General features: G+C 40.6%; 1 protein-coding gene across 13 annotated transcripts in view; it reads right to left on the bottom strand.

Moving 5' to 3' along the window:
* Positions 1-17,137, bottom strand: part of Rbfox1 (RNA binding fox-1 homolog 1) — a 1,640,850-nt gene that overhangs the window by 850,076 nt on the left and 773,637 nt on the right. The gene's annotated exons all lie outside the window — the stretch shown is intronic.

Here is a 17,137-nt window from a genome sequence, read left to right as displayed (position 1 = left end):
GCCACTGTTCTATGATATTAGAGCTATTCACAGTTTCAGTATTTATCTTTGAATTCAAGCTTTACACCAGAAGGAGGACTTCAGTTTGTTAAAAGACAAAGCATATTCCTGGAGTAGGGAATCTAGACCATTGCTCAGGATCTGGGTTAGAAGATATGACCTTTCTTGTTTTGTAGCATTAATGATTCTACCTAACCAAGGGTTTGTTGAACATCAATTCTAGATCATCATAAAATGGCTGTGGGGTTTGCAAATACAGATATATCCAGATTCCAAGCTTGATAACACTGATATGCACTATGTGGTGGAGTCTGACCATCATTACTGAAGTCCAAGTGTCACTCTTCTTCAGCAAGTATTAGCAACTGAATAGATGGTAATTAAGCTAGCTTCCAACTAAGTAGCCTATAACTCTCACAATAATGTTTGATACTGTATTTAATAGTGACCATTATCATGGCTTTGAGGTACAGAACAGTGGAATTGAATGTAAGATTTCTCATTGTGACTTTTTGACAGCTTTCTATAAATGGCTAGGATCTTCATTAACCAATGATACCACTGCCACCCATGAATTCAACCACATCATAACTAAAGATATATATTTTATGTATCAACTACTATGACATAATATATTTTATGTCACAAAGTGAATACCAGCTTGGTCCAAGTAGGTTTGTCATCCACCAGTCCCACAATGATTCTATATTTAACTGGCTCCTCAGAGCTTCTTGGGGTAGGAAGAATGCACTATGTCCTTACATAAACCATTCATGTATTTCTTCATGATTTATTATCATGTCCCTTCATCCTCTCCAGATGGATAAGGAGTTACAATAATTTTAGACTCCTTTTAAGGAAGCAAACGCTTAAGTCAAAGAAATGTGGAGCTGCAGAGTTGGAGAATTCTTTTCCTAACAGACAGCCTAGGGGCATCTAAAGAGCATCAGATTAGCTGCCTGGCTACATCGAAGCTCCAAATTATTTCCTGGAGGGGGAAATGCTGAGAAAATAGAGTGTATAGCAACAGCAAGATCTGAATACATGATCAGCTTCTCTTTCTGCTTAGAGCAGGGTGTTCTGCATGCAAGTTAAACTCTCACTGTAAACCACTTTCTTTTCTAAACAGCTTCCTCTCAGAACCATGTACCCTGAAGTACTCTTTCTATTAACATGAGAAGCCTCTGTACAGGGCTGGGGATGATCTCTTTCTACACTAACATGGAGCTAGACTTTAAAATTTCACCCAGCCAGGTAGGACTTCACCCTCATAGATCATATGAACAGTAAGACTGAGACCAATCAGGCAGGTCTGAATCCAGGATAGAATGGGGCAAGGTTCCATGATCCCAGGATCCTTTATAGATGTATACTTCCATAGAGTTTGGATGAGGTCCCCCAGTTGGAAGTACCAGGCTTTCCAGCAAGCTGTATCCAAGGAATGCTCTGCTTCTATTATCCAAAGTCGAATGAGCTAACTCTGGACTCAGTTACTGAAAGGAAATGTTTCATGCCCTGTTAGAACACCTGGAAACTATACAGTATGGAAACTACACAATATGGAAATACAGTTTGAGTAAATCTATGCGTGTGTGAGATCTCTTAGGGATGTCACTCTATACCATGACTAAGAAACAATTCTGTACAACACTATCAGTTAACATGCTAAGGAGAACCGGGGAAATCTAGCAAGGACCCATTCCTAGATGAATAGCTACAGGCATTTAATGGCTTCTGAGAGAAGGATCAGTGTTCTCAAGAAAAGATCACCCTAATAAGTTATTCAGTATCCAGTCCCAAGTAAGTAATCAGTATTAAACACATGCACATATGAGCAACACTAAATTAATGACCTCAGCTATGTGTATGTGTGTACATATAAGTTTGTGTGTGTGTATTGTTCGCATGTGTGTGTATGCCTGTGGATGTGTCTGTGTATGTGCCTTTGTGTGTGCGTGTGTATGTGTCTGTGTGTGCCTGTGTGAACAACTAAAAAGGAAATCATGAGTTTGATGAGTAGAGGCAAAGGAGGGGTTGGAGGAGGTGAGAATGTAGTAGAAATTGTGAAAACAAAGTCTCATGTATGATTTTCTCAAAAGAAAAAAAATAAATTTTAAAGTATAAATCCTGGAGCTTTTTACAAACCCTGATGTTTAGAGCAATTCAGAGATTCTGTAGCCTACAGACCTCTACTGCTTCTATATAATTCAATATCTAAAAATGTATGTATGTATATAATATAGGACATTATTATATATTATACTACAATGTGATGTGGATTTTATACTACAGTATTAAATATCATAACCCAGCATGTGATTGTTTTTGTACACAGGTAAGAATGGGTGAGGATAAAAAACCATCATAAACCTTATCAGAGCCCGAGCTTCTCTGTGTTGATTTCTATTTCAGGAAAAGTCACTCTACACTTATCTGATGCCACTGCAAATAGCTGGAATGGGACCCAATGTGGCATTTAAACTTTATGTGTTTGTCATCGTCATTGTAGTCGTCATCATCATCACCATCATCAATGAATGTGTTTGAAAGAGAATATGTATATGTGTGTGCTTAAATCCACACATGCCACAGTGTGCATGTGAAGGCAAGAGGACGAGGACGACTTTCAGGAGTTGTATTTTGGGGTTCAAACACAGAGAGTCAGACTTCTATTGCAAATGTACTCCTGAGCCATCTGTTCTCTGCCAATACCCTAATAGACCATTTCAAATTACTCCCATGTGATTGGATGATCGTGTCAAATATTGGTGAGTTGTAAGTCTCTCTCTCTCTCTCTCTCTCTCTCTCTCTCTGTGTGTGTGTGTGTGTGTGTGTGTGTGTGTGTAGACAGGGATTTAAGCTCACTAAGGTAACAAACCTCTATCTGTGTTCTGTAGTTATGTCTGGAGATATTTAGCTGATGGCAGAAGGTCTACCCTAAACGTGAGTGACAACATTTGTCAGGTTGCGGTCCTGCACTTAATGAAAAAGAAAAAAAAAAAAAAACAAGCTAAGCATCTGCATTCATCTCTTTGTTTCCTGACTGCAGATGCAATATGATCAGCCACATCTTGTTCTTTCTACCATGGTATCCCTGTCAGGATAGACTGTATCCTGTAAGCCAAAATAAATCTTTCCTTAAGTGGCTTTTGTCAGGTATGTTTTACAGCAACAAGTAAAGGAATGTAAGTGTGTGTGTGTGTGTGTGTGTGTGTGTGTACTTATATTTATGTGTGCTTGTATGTATATACATATAGTAGCAATTGAAAATCCATCTATTCTTTTCTTACTACTGTTGTGGGTATATATGAATTAGATTAACTGTACAGATTATATGGAGAAATTTAGCTTAATGACCTACAATTACTTTAATGTCTTTGAAATTCAGAAGGTAAGATGATGCCCCGTTTCTCCCATTGAACCTTAAGTATAAAATGCCTCTGACTGACTGTCATGCAAACTCAATTTTATTGCTATCTGAATTATTCAGAATCAATATCAGACATTATCCAGCACAGGGAAGCATAGATATAAGGCAGTATTGGAAAACAACTTCTCTATGTATTGAGTAATTGTGCTTTGTGTGGGGGATAATGAGCTGCTTGCTGTGTGTCACTACTTCAGACACATGGAGAATTAACAACTTTATCAACCTTTGATATTATATAACAAAAGGCATCCCTTGACACAGACAACAAATTGCAAGGCTTTGGAGCTCTCACCCCAAACCCCGCCCCCAAAAGCTGCACTCATGATCCTAACCTTTTCTGGAAGAGCAAGGGTGAGTCGTGAGCTGCTTACATGGGAGAGAAACTGACTCCAGTTATATTTAATTTTCCAAATAGTACAATGGAAGGTCCAGACATCACAGGCTACAAGGAAGAATCAGGATCCAGGTTGGTGTTGGCTGTATGAGTGTCTTTATGCTAAAATCCTGACTGTGTTAGATCATTTATATCTTTGAACTGCTAAGGGCTATAACTGTCATGACTTCCTCTTAGGTTTATAAATGAGGGCATTAAAGAAATCAAAAGACTTCCCCCCTCCAATTTAAGTGTGCAAGCAGTAGAGCTGAGATTCCAAAGTGGAATTTATGCTTTCAAATGTGGATCAGGTAAATCTTATCTGTGTGGTCACATTCGTATGACAAAGAGAGCATGAGACACAGAGTCAAATGCCTCAGAAAATACGAAANCCTGGCTGTCTGGAAACAAACAAACATACAAAATGGTATGGGTCCTGCTCAGCAAGGTATTCCATGGATGTATTCACAGCCATGAGTCTACCAGACAAGCACACCAGGATGTCTACACACAGACACATGCCTCAATCCTAATGTAAGGAAAGAGACACAGAATCCCCCCCCCCGCCCCAAATTCACACTGAAACTCGGGATGGCAGAACTCAGCTCAAACATATCCCCCAAGAGCTGTTTTCACTTTTTCCTTTATTAAAGTCCTGGCTCAGACTAATAAATCAGCGTTCAATTTGTGTATAATCTAATTTTTGCCTTGTGCTTCATCAAGTATAGGTGGAAGCAAGGGAAAAATGAACAACAAAAAACAACAACTGTAAAATGAAGACTAATGAGAACACAAATCCTTACAATACTATCCTTTAGCAACATTCTAGAGTCTTTTTGAGGTAACCAATCTGCACTTTGGGGGTATCATAATTATAGGAAAATAAGTATGATCTGTTGTTTCCATGGAAGTATGACTTATGTAGGCACATACATACACATATATTTATATACATGTATATATANAGAGATAGATAGATATAGGTATAGATATAGAAGATAGGTAGATATATGTATGTTTAAATGTATATGCAAGGAGATATATAGACAGGTTCATTGATACATACATACATAGATACACACACATACACACATAAACACATATACACATACACACATACATGTATGTAGGTAGACAAGAAGACAGATGATAGAGGATAAAGATGACAGGTAAATAGATACAGACAGATGATAAAAGGATCAATAAATATACTACAGATGGAAGGATGCACACTTATGGCATATTACACAAAGAAAAACACACATATATCTCCATATGCACACTTATTCAAACAAAATACCTAGAAATCATGATGAGCTGTCATTGCACACAGCTATTTCCGTAGGTGACACACAGGCAGCACCATTGTAGGCGTTAATTGTGTCCTGGATGCATCCTTTCCTTCCCCCTTAGCCATTTATAGCATAGCCAATAATAATTCCCAAGCCACCCCCAAATCATCCCACAGAGAAAACTCAGTGTTCCTTAAAACTAGCCATATATATATTAGGTACCCTTGTAAGGAACACAACAATTACATAAGTTAATGGAATGCAAAGATGTAGGTTTGAGAAAGAGGCAGAGACAGAAGAAAGAAACTGCAAGTGCACGCCATCAGTTCTGGCATCAAATTTGTCCTCTGGGTATACACATGTGTTTGAAACTGGGCAGTAGCTGGGGCAGGAGAATATCACGAAGAAAGTGCTGGTAAACACTAGAGGCATCCCTTCCTTCTTGCCTTCTCCACAAGGGCATGAACACACCTAATCAGCATGCTGGGATTTCAGTTCATCGGCATAGGAATGGAAAGGGTACAACACAGAGATGGTTCAATAGTTCAGAGCATTTGATCTTCTTCCAAATATTGAGAGTTCAGATTCGAGCACCCACATTAGGCATCCATAGTCACTCATGGTGCCAGCTAAAGGAGATCCAGGGCCCTCTTTGGTCCTCCAGAGGAACACTCATCTCAGTATCACTGTGCGCATAGAGTTTCTCTCTCTCTCTCTCTCTCTCTCTCTCTCTCTCTCTCTCTCNCNCNCACACACACACACACACACACACACACACACACACAAATAAAATTAAATATATCTTTACAAACAAAAATGGGAAATGCTAAGACAAGCTATGTTACAAAATAGAAATTGTCTTTCTTTGCCAGCACTAAATTTGCTTTTACCCAGTTAGAGGTAGGAGTTTGAGAAAACGCAAAGCCCAAGAGGGGTATTACATAAAACCACAGCCTTTTAGTGAAGCTCCGAGATCTCCCTTGCTTGGGGGGGGGGGGAGAAATACAGGTTTTGCTTCAGAAAAAGGCAAGAGGTCTGCTGTACAGAAGCTGTAGCTCAGCTTTCAAAACACTAAAGCCAGGAAACCCACTGCCCTCTCCTGGTCCTGGGTGACAAATCCCCATTTAAAGTAATGCCAAATAAGATAATTATGTAGGAGTTGACACCAAGCAAATCCTCACTCCTCCTTTTGCCTAGAGAGTGGGGTTGATTTGCAATTCTGAAGGGATAATGAAAGGGCCAGCATTATTATTTAATATAAAAATAGATCTCCTGGTTTCCCCAAAGTGTTTATCATCAGACACAGGGAACAATGTCAAACTGAATTACCAAGTATTATCCCTGATAAATCAAATGAGGGTCAGCCCTGGGAAAGAATGAAGCCACAGCATAGAGCTGATGCAGGGAAAGAGCACAGTCTCAGAAAATGACTACAAATTGGTGAATTTTCTAGTTTCCTTCGATTCACTGAAGATATAAAGTGTCCAGGGGCAATGGACTCTAGCAGCTGCTGCTGCACTCTTTGTTTCTTTTTATTAGATATTTTCTTTATATACATTTCAAATGCTATCCCAAAATTTCCCTATACCCTCCCTCTGCCCTGCTTCCCTACCCACCCACTCCTGCTTCTTAGCCCTGGCGTTCCCCTGTACTGGGGCATATAAAAGTTTGCAATACCAAGGGGCCTCTCTTCCCAGTAATGGCCAACTAAGCCATCTTCTGCTACATATGCAGCTATAGATATGAGCTCTGGGGGTACTGGTTAGTTCATATTGTTGTTCCACCTATAGGGTTGCAGAACCCTTCAGCTCCTTGGGTACTTTCTCTAGGTTCTCCATTGGGGGCCCTGTGTTCGATCTTATAGATGACTGTGAGCATCCACTTCTGTATTTGCCAGGCACTGGCATAGCCTCATACGAGACAGCTATAACAGGGTCCCTTTAGCAAAATCTTTCTGGTATATGCAATAGTGTCTGGGTTTGGTGGCTGATTATGGGATGGATCCCCGGGTGGGATAGTCCCTGGATAGTCCATCCTTTTGTCTTAGCTCCAAACTTTGTCTCTGTAACTCCTTTCATGGCTATTTTGTTCCCTATTCTAAGGAGGAATGAAGTATCCACCCATTGGTCTTCCCTCCTTGATTTTCTTGTGTTTTGCAAATTGTATCTTGGGTGTTCTATATTTCTGGGCTAATATCCACTTATCAGTGAGTGCATATCTAATGACTTCTTTTGTGATTGGGTTACCTCACTAAGGATGATATTCTCCAGATATATCCATTTGTCCAGGAATTTCATAAATCCATTGTTTTTAATAGCTGAATAGTACTCCATTGTGTAAATGTACCACATTTTCTATATCCATTCTTCTGTTGAGGGACATCTGGGTTCTTTCCAGCTTCTGGCTATTATAAATAAGGCCACTATGAACATAGTGGAGCATGTGTTCTTATTACCAGTTGGAACTTCTTCTGGGTATATGCCCAGGAGAGGTATTGTTGGATCTTCCGGTAATATTATGTCCAATTTTCTGAGGAACCGCCTGACAGACTTCCAGAGTGGTTGTACAAGCTTGCAATCCCACCATCAGTGGAGCAGTGCTCCTCTTTCTCCACATCCTCGCCAGCATCTGCTATCACCTGAATTTTTGAAGCACTCTTGTCTGATTGCAAGTCTTCACTTATCATTCTGAGACTGTCACTGTTCACTGAGTCTGCTCTAACAAAACACTACAGTCCAGGGCTGGGGTGGGTCCTTAGAAACAACAGACTATTTCTCTTCACAGATCTCAAGGCTGGGGAGTTCAATGTCACTGAGCTGGCTCATTCTGCCCCATAAAGAGACCACTTCCCCAGGGCTGCAGAGATGGCTCAGAGAGTGAATGTTCATTGGTCTTGGGAAAGATGCAGTTCTATCTCCAGAACCACTTCAGGTGACTCATAATGACCAGTAACTCTAACTCCATGGGATCTGACACCAGTTTTTGGCATCTCTGGGTATCTGCACATGTGCCCACACCCACACAGGCATACAAATACACATGATAAAAAGAGAAGAAAGAAAAAAAAAGAGAAGTTTAAAAAAGAATTTTTTAATAGACAACTTCCTGGTTTACAAACCTTGCTGTGTTTTCACTTGAAGGGAGTTACAGGAAGATCTCTAAGCTTATACATTGACACTTTTCCATTCTAGACCACTCAGCTCCATTCCTTACCCATTTCCCAGAGGCTATACTCCCTAGTGTAATCACAGTGGGAGGGAAGATGTCAGCATAAAAATATTAGTGGGTCATGTATGCATATGCAGACCAAACCAGATCCAAATACCACATCTCTGAAACTGCTAAGTGCTGTTTGCTCCCCTTCTCAGAGAACAGCTCCGTGGGGTCTCCCATATTCCTATTTTCACATAGATTATGTCTGATGGATGCTTGGTGATTCTCCATGGAGGGGTATTGGGGACAATAGTGATGGAAATCAAGAGCAAAGGCCTGGAGTACATAGCTATCAGGTCCAGTAGTCAATAAGCAACGCTCCACATGGTGAAGTGCTCTCAAGAAGCAGCCCCTGTCTGTCACTCTTTGCCATGGCAATTTTCCCTAAAAGTGTCGTTCTTCATATCATAAAATAAAGAGCACAGTATAAAATGGTACTCAGGACATTTACTGCCTTCCACTTACCCAGAGGAAACCATTTATTTGTTTCAATTTAAGACATTTCAGAAATACAATGCATATACAGGGCATGGTGGGACACCCATGCAATTCTAGCATTCTGGAAACTGAAACAAGAGGACCACCAAGGTTGAGGTTAGCCTGGTCTTCTTAACAAAACCATGTCCCAGTTTTGGGGTGTTTTGTTTTGTTTGTTTTGTTTTTAATGGAAAACAAAATGTTATGTTTTTATGTGAATTTTCCTGGAAAACATGAACCCATGAATTTATTGGGGTTACTGACAAGAAAATGGGGGGATTAAGTTATTTTCCGGAGTCTGCCTGACACAAAGGCAGCTGCATCACTGAAAAGCCCCCCTCAGCTTGAGTGGAGACTCACAAAAACTACGTTCATGGAGCTTCATGCATAAGATGCAAACAGCCCCAACAAAGAGAAGCTCTTCTTCCCAGTCATCATCGGCTGTTTTATAACCTTGTGGATTACATGACTCTCTGAGCTTCACAAGCCTATAGTTTTCTGTTATTTTTTTGTGAGTCCTAGGGGCCTTCTTCCTCCATTCTCTATCTTTCTCCTTCTTTCCCCTCTCCAGGAAGGAATTTCAATCCTAAAGAAATACCTATGCAATCAATATATATGCATGAAGTGATGATTGTGACCTATAATTATTTTATCTTTCTATTCAACTATTCATTTATTACATTAAATATCCTGACCCTTTGTTTTTATGCTAATGATATTCCATGGGTGCCACCTCTAAATCTTTTGTTGCATGGTTTTTCGTGTTAACAGCTTCCTATGTTTCTATGTTCAAATGATATTTATAACCAGTGTGACACAGAGGGGCTAAAATCATTGTTCTGGTGAGGAACGTGGAGGAAGTCTCAATCTAGAGACCACTCAGAGATTGGCACAATTTAACTCTTGTTTCCATGCATGTTTCTATACATTGCATTACCCCACCCTCCTATTACCCTTTGCAATTATTTTCAGATATATAGTCCCCCTATTTATAATTTTTGTAATATTTGTATTTTGTAATTTTTTAATAAAAACTATTCCTGATGCATGTGACTGGGATGAGAAGATGGCTCAGTGGTAACAACCATGTAAAGTCCCAAGCTTACATCCCCAGAGTCCAGTAAATGCTAGGTAGATGTGACAGCCCACCTACAATCAGACCTCATAGTTAGAGTCAGGGGACTGCCTAGATCAAGCTAGACTAGCCATGTAGACAAGCTCTCTGTTCAATTCAGAAAATAAGATAGGGAGTAGTCAATCAAGAACATTTCAGATGTCACCCTCAGGNCTCCACTGACACGTGTACAACCATGCATGTGTACAGTCATGTAAACTCATACCCCATACATGTGAAGATGCATTTACACATGAGCACCATACACAGGGGGACACATGCAAATTTTTTTCATTTGCACTGAAAATCAAGATGCACAACACTCAGCTTCGATGGGAGCTACTTAGAGGGCGACTAATCAAGTGTTAGCTACTGTGGACATGTCAAGCTTCAATTGCTGAAAAGCACAGACCATCATCCTCAAGTACAAACATCCACTCTACCCAGTGGGTGATCATACCAGGCCAGATGTCAGAATGCCAACTCTACCTGTGGATTTCTTACAGATGATTATTATAGCCAACATCACCATCTTTTCAGGAAGATATATAATACAGAAATGAAGATATGCCTACACAATTCATATAGTATTGATGAACAGGGTCCTTAATTCAGACCATGTCTATAAATCATTCAATTATGGCTTGTGCAACTGTTACAAGAGAAGCAGTAACTTAGGCATGTTTGGGTGGATAAGGGTTGGAGATTTTCACTTACGCAAGGCACAAATTCAAGGATACTTTGATTACTCTCAATACAGCCACAGATACTTATCTGCATCACAAAACATGGTGGAAGACACAGGAAAACACTGCATGGGAGAAACATAAAAGAACTACAGTGTGAGTGTGTGTGTGTGTGTGTGTGTGTGCGCGCGCGTGTGTGTGTGTGTACAGCTGGTATATATAAGTGGACATCAGAGGACAAGTTTCAATGTGTAGTTCTTCCAGTGATTTCTGCTTATTTTATATTAATTAAAATTGTTCCTTGATAATTTCAACATTGTCAAGAGTGGCCGTTCTCACCCCCTCATATCTGGTCTCTTACACCCTTATGTTATCCCTTCTTTCTACAAGTCTCTTTCTCATGCTTACCTCTATTTTTATTTTACTTGGTCTTGTTAGCTGCTGACCTTACCAGGACCATCTGTGTGACCATGGTTTTAGAGTTTTTTGCCCAAGGCAGGTGGGCTTGGCAGTGGGTACACAATTGAAGAGAGTAACTTCCCCCCTCCAAGAATTCATCAATAGCTAGTAGTTCAGGAGTAAGGAGTAGGGCCCGATAAGCCTTTCATTACTTTTTAGACACAGTCTCTCACTGGGCAAGAATTTTCCATTACACCAGACATCACATTAGTGAGCCACAGCACCCTGCCTGCCTCTGCCTCCCTACCACTCGGGGTACAACTGTATGCTACTCGTCTTTTCACGCTTATCTTGGAAATCAAATTTAGGTCCTCATAATTGCACATTGAACACTTTTTGGACTAAGCCATCTCTGCAGACTTTGTGACCTCCATTTTACTCCTGGGATACTTTGTGTAATTCAGGCAGTAATATTTCCTGACCACAGGCTGTTTGGAAAGACTTAGACACCTAATGATATCATGATGGAAACATATCAAGGTGGAGGACATGAGGAAAGGAAACGCCTCAACGACTCACCACTTGTGTGTGACCAGCACCCTTACGTTTTTAAGAGTTCCTATTTTACCACCAATAAGTCATTTCTTCTTTAGTGCTCCACTTTTTGTTTGGGATCTGATTTCTAGCTTTCTCCAAAGCTCTACCCAGTACATCTCCTCCATTGTGATCTGACTTCTGTTCAGCAAGCCAAGCTCAGTCAAGCTTCAGGCACCTCATCCTTGCTGTTCTCTCTGCCTGGAACAACCATTCTTAAATTATTTATGACTGGACCTTTCTTAACCTGTAAGTCTCCACTCAAGTGTCATCTTCTCTGAAGGGACTTCCATCTCGATCTAATGTTCCAAAGGCAAGCCTCGCTCAGAATCACCACCAACTGCTTTCATTTGTATCATTGTTACTGATCCCTTTATCATGTAACAAAACCCACCATTTTACTGTTCAGATACTGATGTCACTTTACCAATAAAATACAGAGTTAATAAGGACAATAACATACTAGTGTGACTCTCTCCCCAGAACCTCAGTTGTTCTTGCTCCATGAAAATACCAATGAACAAACATTGTCTGTTCTTGTAATATCCGATTGCACTGAGGACACTATGTGTCCTATGGGGGGAGACTATGAAGGAGACTTGGGAAGAATTGAAGGAATGAGGCTCTATCTGACAAATGTCTCCTGAGCAAGAATTATCCTCTAGTGCTCTAAAAGTAAGCAAAGAAATGCCTTATTCATGTGTTTGAGTGTGTGTGTGTGTATGTGTGTGTGTGTGTGTGTGTGTGAGAGAGAGAGAGAGAGAGAGAGAGAGAGAGAGAGAGAGCGCTTGTGTGTGTGTGTGTGTGGCAATAGTAGTGATGCTTGTACATATGTGTATGCATAAAAGTAGAATTCAGAAGTCAAATTTGCCTGTTATTCTTAGAACTCTCCATTTTGATTTTTGCAACAGAGCCTCTCAGCAAATAGGCAAAATGGAGTGACCAAAAAGCTCCAAGTGTCTCCTTACCTCTGTCTCCTATCAGTGGAATTACAAGTATTTGTACTCACATCCAACCTTGTTTTAATGTAGGGACAGATCAAACTCAGATCCTAGTGTTTGTGCAGTGAGCACTTTACCATCTGTGTCATCACTCTGGCCCCAAATGTATCTTCTCTCATCTGCAAATACAGCCTTTGTGAGCAGACACCTTTCCAACTCTGATCTCTGATAGGTGAGATGAAATCTGGAAGAGCCCAGTGCTCTCTCCAGGATTCTCAGTCATATCATCTTCTCACCCCACCAAGTCTTAGGAACAAGGCATCCCTGGTCGAGAAGTATCATCCATAATCAGACAGCCTGACTAGGGCTTTCAAATGCTTTATCACTTGTCAGCAATGATGGCATTTGCAGAGCTGACAGAGAGCTGATTCAGGACATGACACACAAAAATCACTGTATTTTTGGTTTTTAAAATGTCTTAAGTATCTCAGGCTTACTGACTATCTTAATCCATCTAGTTGAATATATACATTATTGTTAAACCTCAGATTTCCAGCTTCTGTGAATGGCATTTTCAAGTTAAATGTATCACACAGGTGCAACTGCTGATCTTGGAGTTCTGGTGTGCTCAGAGAGTATACTGTTGGAAACACAGATAGACTTCAAGAATACAGCCCAAATCAGTTACACACAAGAATGATTTAGCTAAAGGATAAAAAGTAAGGCTTTGGATTTGGAGAGAGTTATTATTGAAACTGGAATCTACTGAATGTGAGCTTTGTCTGCACAGTAGCTTTCTTTCAGCAGAGATGACTACAACAGAATACCAGAGGTATGATAGCTTAAAAAGTAAACACACGAAGTTCCCAGGAAGTACTACAGATTAGGGTCCAGCTATGGCTCTCTGTGGACTTGTAGATGGTAACTCCTCACTTTATCCTCACAAGACAAAGAGAAATCAGGCTCTCCTGTCATTTCTAAAAGGGCATTCATCCCATTCCTGAAGGCTTTGCTCTCAGGACTCAATCACCACCCTAAGACTCCCTCCTTTCAATTGGAATTCAGATTTGAATTTGGCAATTTTGAGGGGACATAACTTCCAGGAGATGACAATAGGGTGCTTCTCACCTATATCCTATGACTTTTCTAACCCAAGGAAACAATACTACCTCCTGGACAAGTCTCATTGGCTACACTCAGTTGATATTCCACTGTTGAGCCAATCACAATGTTGTAGGTATTGTTAGGCCAGCCTAAGTTGTGTACAGATACATCTGAGGGTGGGGTGGGACCTGTCAAAGAAGAAGGGCTACAATGGCAGACCAGGATCAAGTAGTCAAGCGATTCTGGAATGGTCTCCATCCCAAAGAGATTATAAAATGTATTTAAAGGTTAACAGGCTGGAAAATAACCAAGCAAATCTCAGTTGTAGAAGTGGACATGTCAGGATACAATTGGGTAGAAATATGAGGAATATAAAAAAATGAAAAAAAATACAAGTGAAAGCAAACTCTTGTTTTAAAATCCTCCTTGCAGGACTAGATATTATAGTTCAGTTAAGTAGAGAGATTTCACAGCATGCATAAAGCTCCATAAAGATTTCAGTACAAACACAACATCAAACAGGCACACATCTATTAGTCCCAGTGCTCTAGAAGTAAGAACAGGGAGATAGCTCACATTTGAGGACATCCTGGGCTACAATAATACAATCAAGACAAGCCAAAGCCACATAGATAGACCCTGTCTCAAGCAACAATCTTAGTGTTTGATATAAATGTACACGTTTTTGTAAATGTAACAAAATATTTGCTAGAATGCTTTGAAGCTAGAGGGAGAAGTAGTCTTGGAAAATGCAAAGTCTAAAGAACTGGGTTTGGAAAAGAAAGAAGAGTTTACTATGAATGTTTAAGCAAAGAAAAAAAGATTTGAAGGCAAGCAGTGCCTTGGCACATCTTGATAATGACAGGAAGTTCATTGCCATAACTTTCACACTGCAAATTGGAAGGCAACACACCTTAGGTCACTATGTTTTTGATGCTGTAGGAATTGCCTCAAGACCAGCTCATTCCCCAAACCCATGTCATCCTATACCCACCACATGTAAATAGGCAGGAAGTTCTCATGCATGAACCACCTTCTTATTTGCCAGACCTGAAATGGGGGGCTAAACTTCAATATAACCACACACCCTGGAACAGAAGATCACAAGACTCTAAGGCTATAGTTGGAGTCAGAAATTGATCACCAAAAGCATTAATTCCCTAAGAAATTCACAGTGAACTGGCTAATGGTTTCCTAGTGTACATTATTATATTTCTCAATTTTATGCAGTTGACAAACATTTCACAAGAAATGGAATAGGCCACACAATTCTGTTCTTTGCAGTTCTCAGGGTAAAGGAAAGAAAAGGAAAAGGAGGAAAAAATGGTGGTGAAGGAAGGGGAAGAGGAGGTGAAGAAGAAGGTGGAGGAGGAGGAGAAGGAGGAGAGGAAGAGGAGGAGTCAGGTGAGTTCTGCATTTAAAAAAAATGGGTTTTCTGAGTTTTTATCTGAGTGGTGAAGGAAGCAAGCATGAGAGAGTCATTAGAGAAAACAGCACAGCCAACCTGGGTCTTAAGGTTCTTAAAGGCTCTTAAAGTTCTTTGGGTGTTTTCAGGAACCAGGAGATGAAATTTTGCTAGAGACTAAATTGGTTGTGATACAGTGCTTCTTCTGGATTATAAACTCCTTCTTTGCCAATTCCAAACTTGGTAATCATATGTCTATTCACCTGATGGCTTGCTGTACTCAATGGTATCTCCTATTATAATAGAGTAAGATAAACTTGGAGCATTCACAATCACTTACTCAATTTATCCCTCCTGGCCCCAGTGTCATGAGATAAAGCATGTTTGAAGATGATTCAATAAAGCAGGATTAGAAAAAGAAGTTTGAGACTTTCCTCGCATTTCTTTGTGGAAAGGTCCCTTGTTCTGTGTTTATGAATAATAAGGTCTAGTCCCTTATCCTTCATGAGGACAGAATGTTTGCAAAACTCACTGAAAGGCCGCACACCATTCATTCATCTCATCATGCTGCTACTGTGAAATCTCAGTGGAAGGAACAGCACTGGGGCTGTAACAGACTGTGTTCAAGGCATCCCTTCTCCCAAGCCTTCTTCCCTTTCTGAGCCCCTTGACAATCTCCCAAACTGAACTACCATCTCCTCAGGGAGTGGTCCACAACTCCAATCTGTCTCCATTCTTAATTTCTTCATTTGCAATTGCTTCCTAGAGACATCAGCCTGGTTGCCACCATCACACAGAGTCAGCATCCCTAAGACACTCCCAAGCTCCTCCTGCCCATCACTGCTCACCTCTCAGCTGTACACACTTACAAACTTGATGCGATCATATGCTGTTTGAATTTTTCCTGAACTATGAAACATAGTCTACTTGCCTCAGACAGGAACCGAAGACAGACTAATGCACTGATCCCAACATGATGAAACAATGAAGCTAGAGGGATTACTTACAGAGCACAGTTGAAACCCAAATAGTCAAAACACCAGAAAGCCTGACCCCAACATGAACAATGACTTCCTAATAGATGCATGGACAACCTTCAACATTCTACTACATAAGCTCTTGATATCAAAAGACTACATGCAGCTTGGGCAAATTTACATAGAACTTGGAGGGATATGTAAGAAATAATGGCTGAAATCTAAGGCAATGGTTTGAAGGTCCTCCTCGTCCACTTATGAAGGAAGAGCAATCGGCCCATCTTGAGGGTCTCTTGTAAGTAGTCATAGATTCTCTGGTAAAGAAAAGGGTGGTGGCTGGATTGCTTGGCGGATACAACTCTCCAACACTGCAGCAATCAGACATAATGGTACCCAAACCCACAACACCACATCTTTAACATGTTCAGTGCCCATTCATAGTGGCTTAATTTAAGGATGTGAATGTACAACGCCAAACATCTTTGGCCATGAACTAGCCTTTCTTGTAAGTGCTGTAAGAGGACAGCAGGAGAAGCTGAACCCACATACAAGATCTGATAGAGATGTTATATAAGCATCCAAAATCCCCTGTCCTAGAATAGGACATCTCTCTAGTCACTGTCTGCATTGACATCAAACACCCTTATTACACAGAACTCCAGTTACTCTGAGTTCAGTGGTTGAAAAACTATCACTTTCTTTTTCCACTATAACTCACCTGCCTCATGGGTAAAACATCTGAGATTCTCTCTCACATAAACTAATTTTGGGTAGATCTTTCCCTGATGGTGATTCCTGAAGAACACATCATAGCCAGTTCTGACATCTTCCTTCCCCAAATCCCCAAATCTCCATATCCACCAGTGCCTATGTGGTGGTTTGAATATGTTTGGCTCATGGGAAGTGGCACTATTGAGAGGTGTGGTCTTGTCAGAATAGGTGTGGCCTTGTTAGAGAAAATGTGTCACCGTGGAGCAGGTTTTGAGGTTTCTTGTGCTCAAGATCCACCCAGTGTACAAGAGAGTCTCCTGGTTGCCTTTGAAGCAAGATATAGAACTCTCAGCTCCTCCAGCACCATGTCTGCCTCCAGGCTTTCATGATTTCCACCATGATAATGGACTGGATCTCTGAA

The sequence above is a fragment of the Mus caroli genome, chromosome 16 (genome assembly GCF_900094665.2).
Source record: "Mus caroli chromosome 16, CAROLI_EIJ_v1.1, whole genome shotgun sequence".
NCBI lineage: Eukaryota > Metazoa > Chordata > Mammalia > Rodentia > Muridae > Mus > Mus caroli.
The sequence above is the reverse complement of the archived record's forward strand: the minus strand, read 5'-3'. Positions and strand labels throughout refer to the sequence as shown.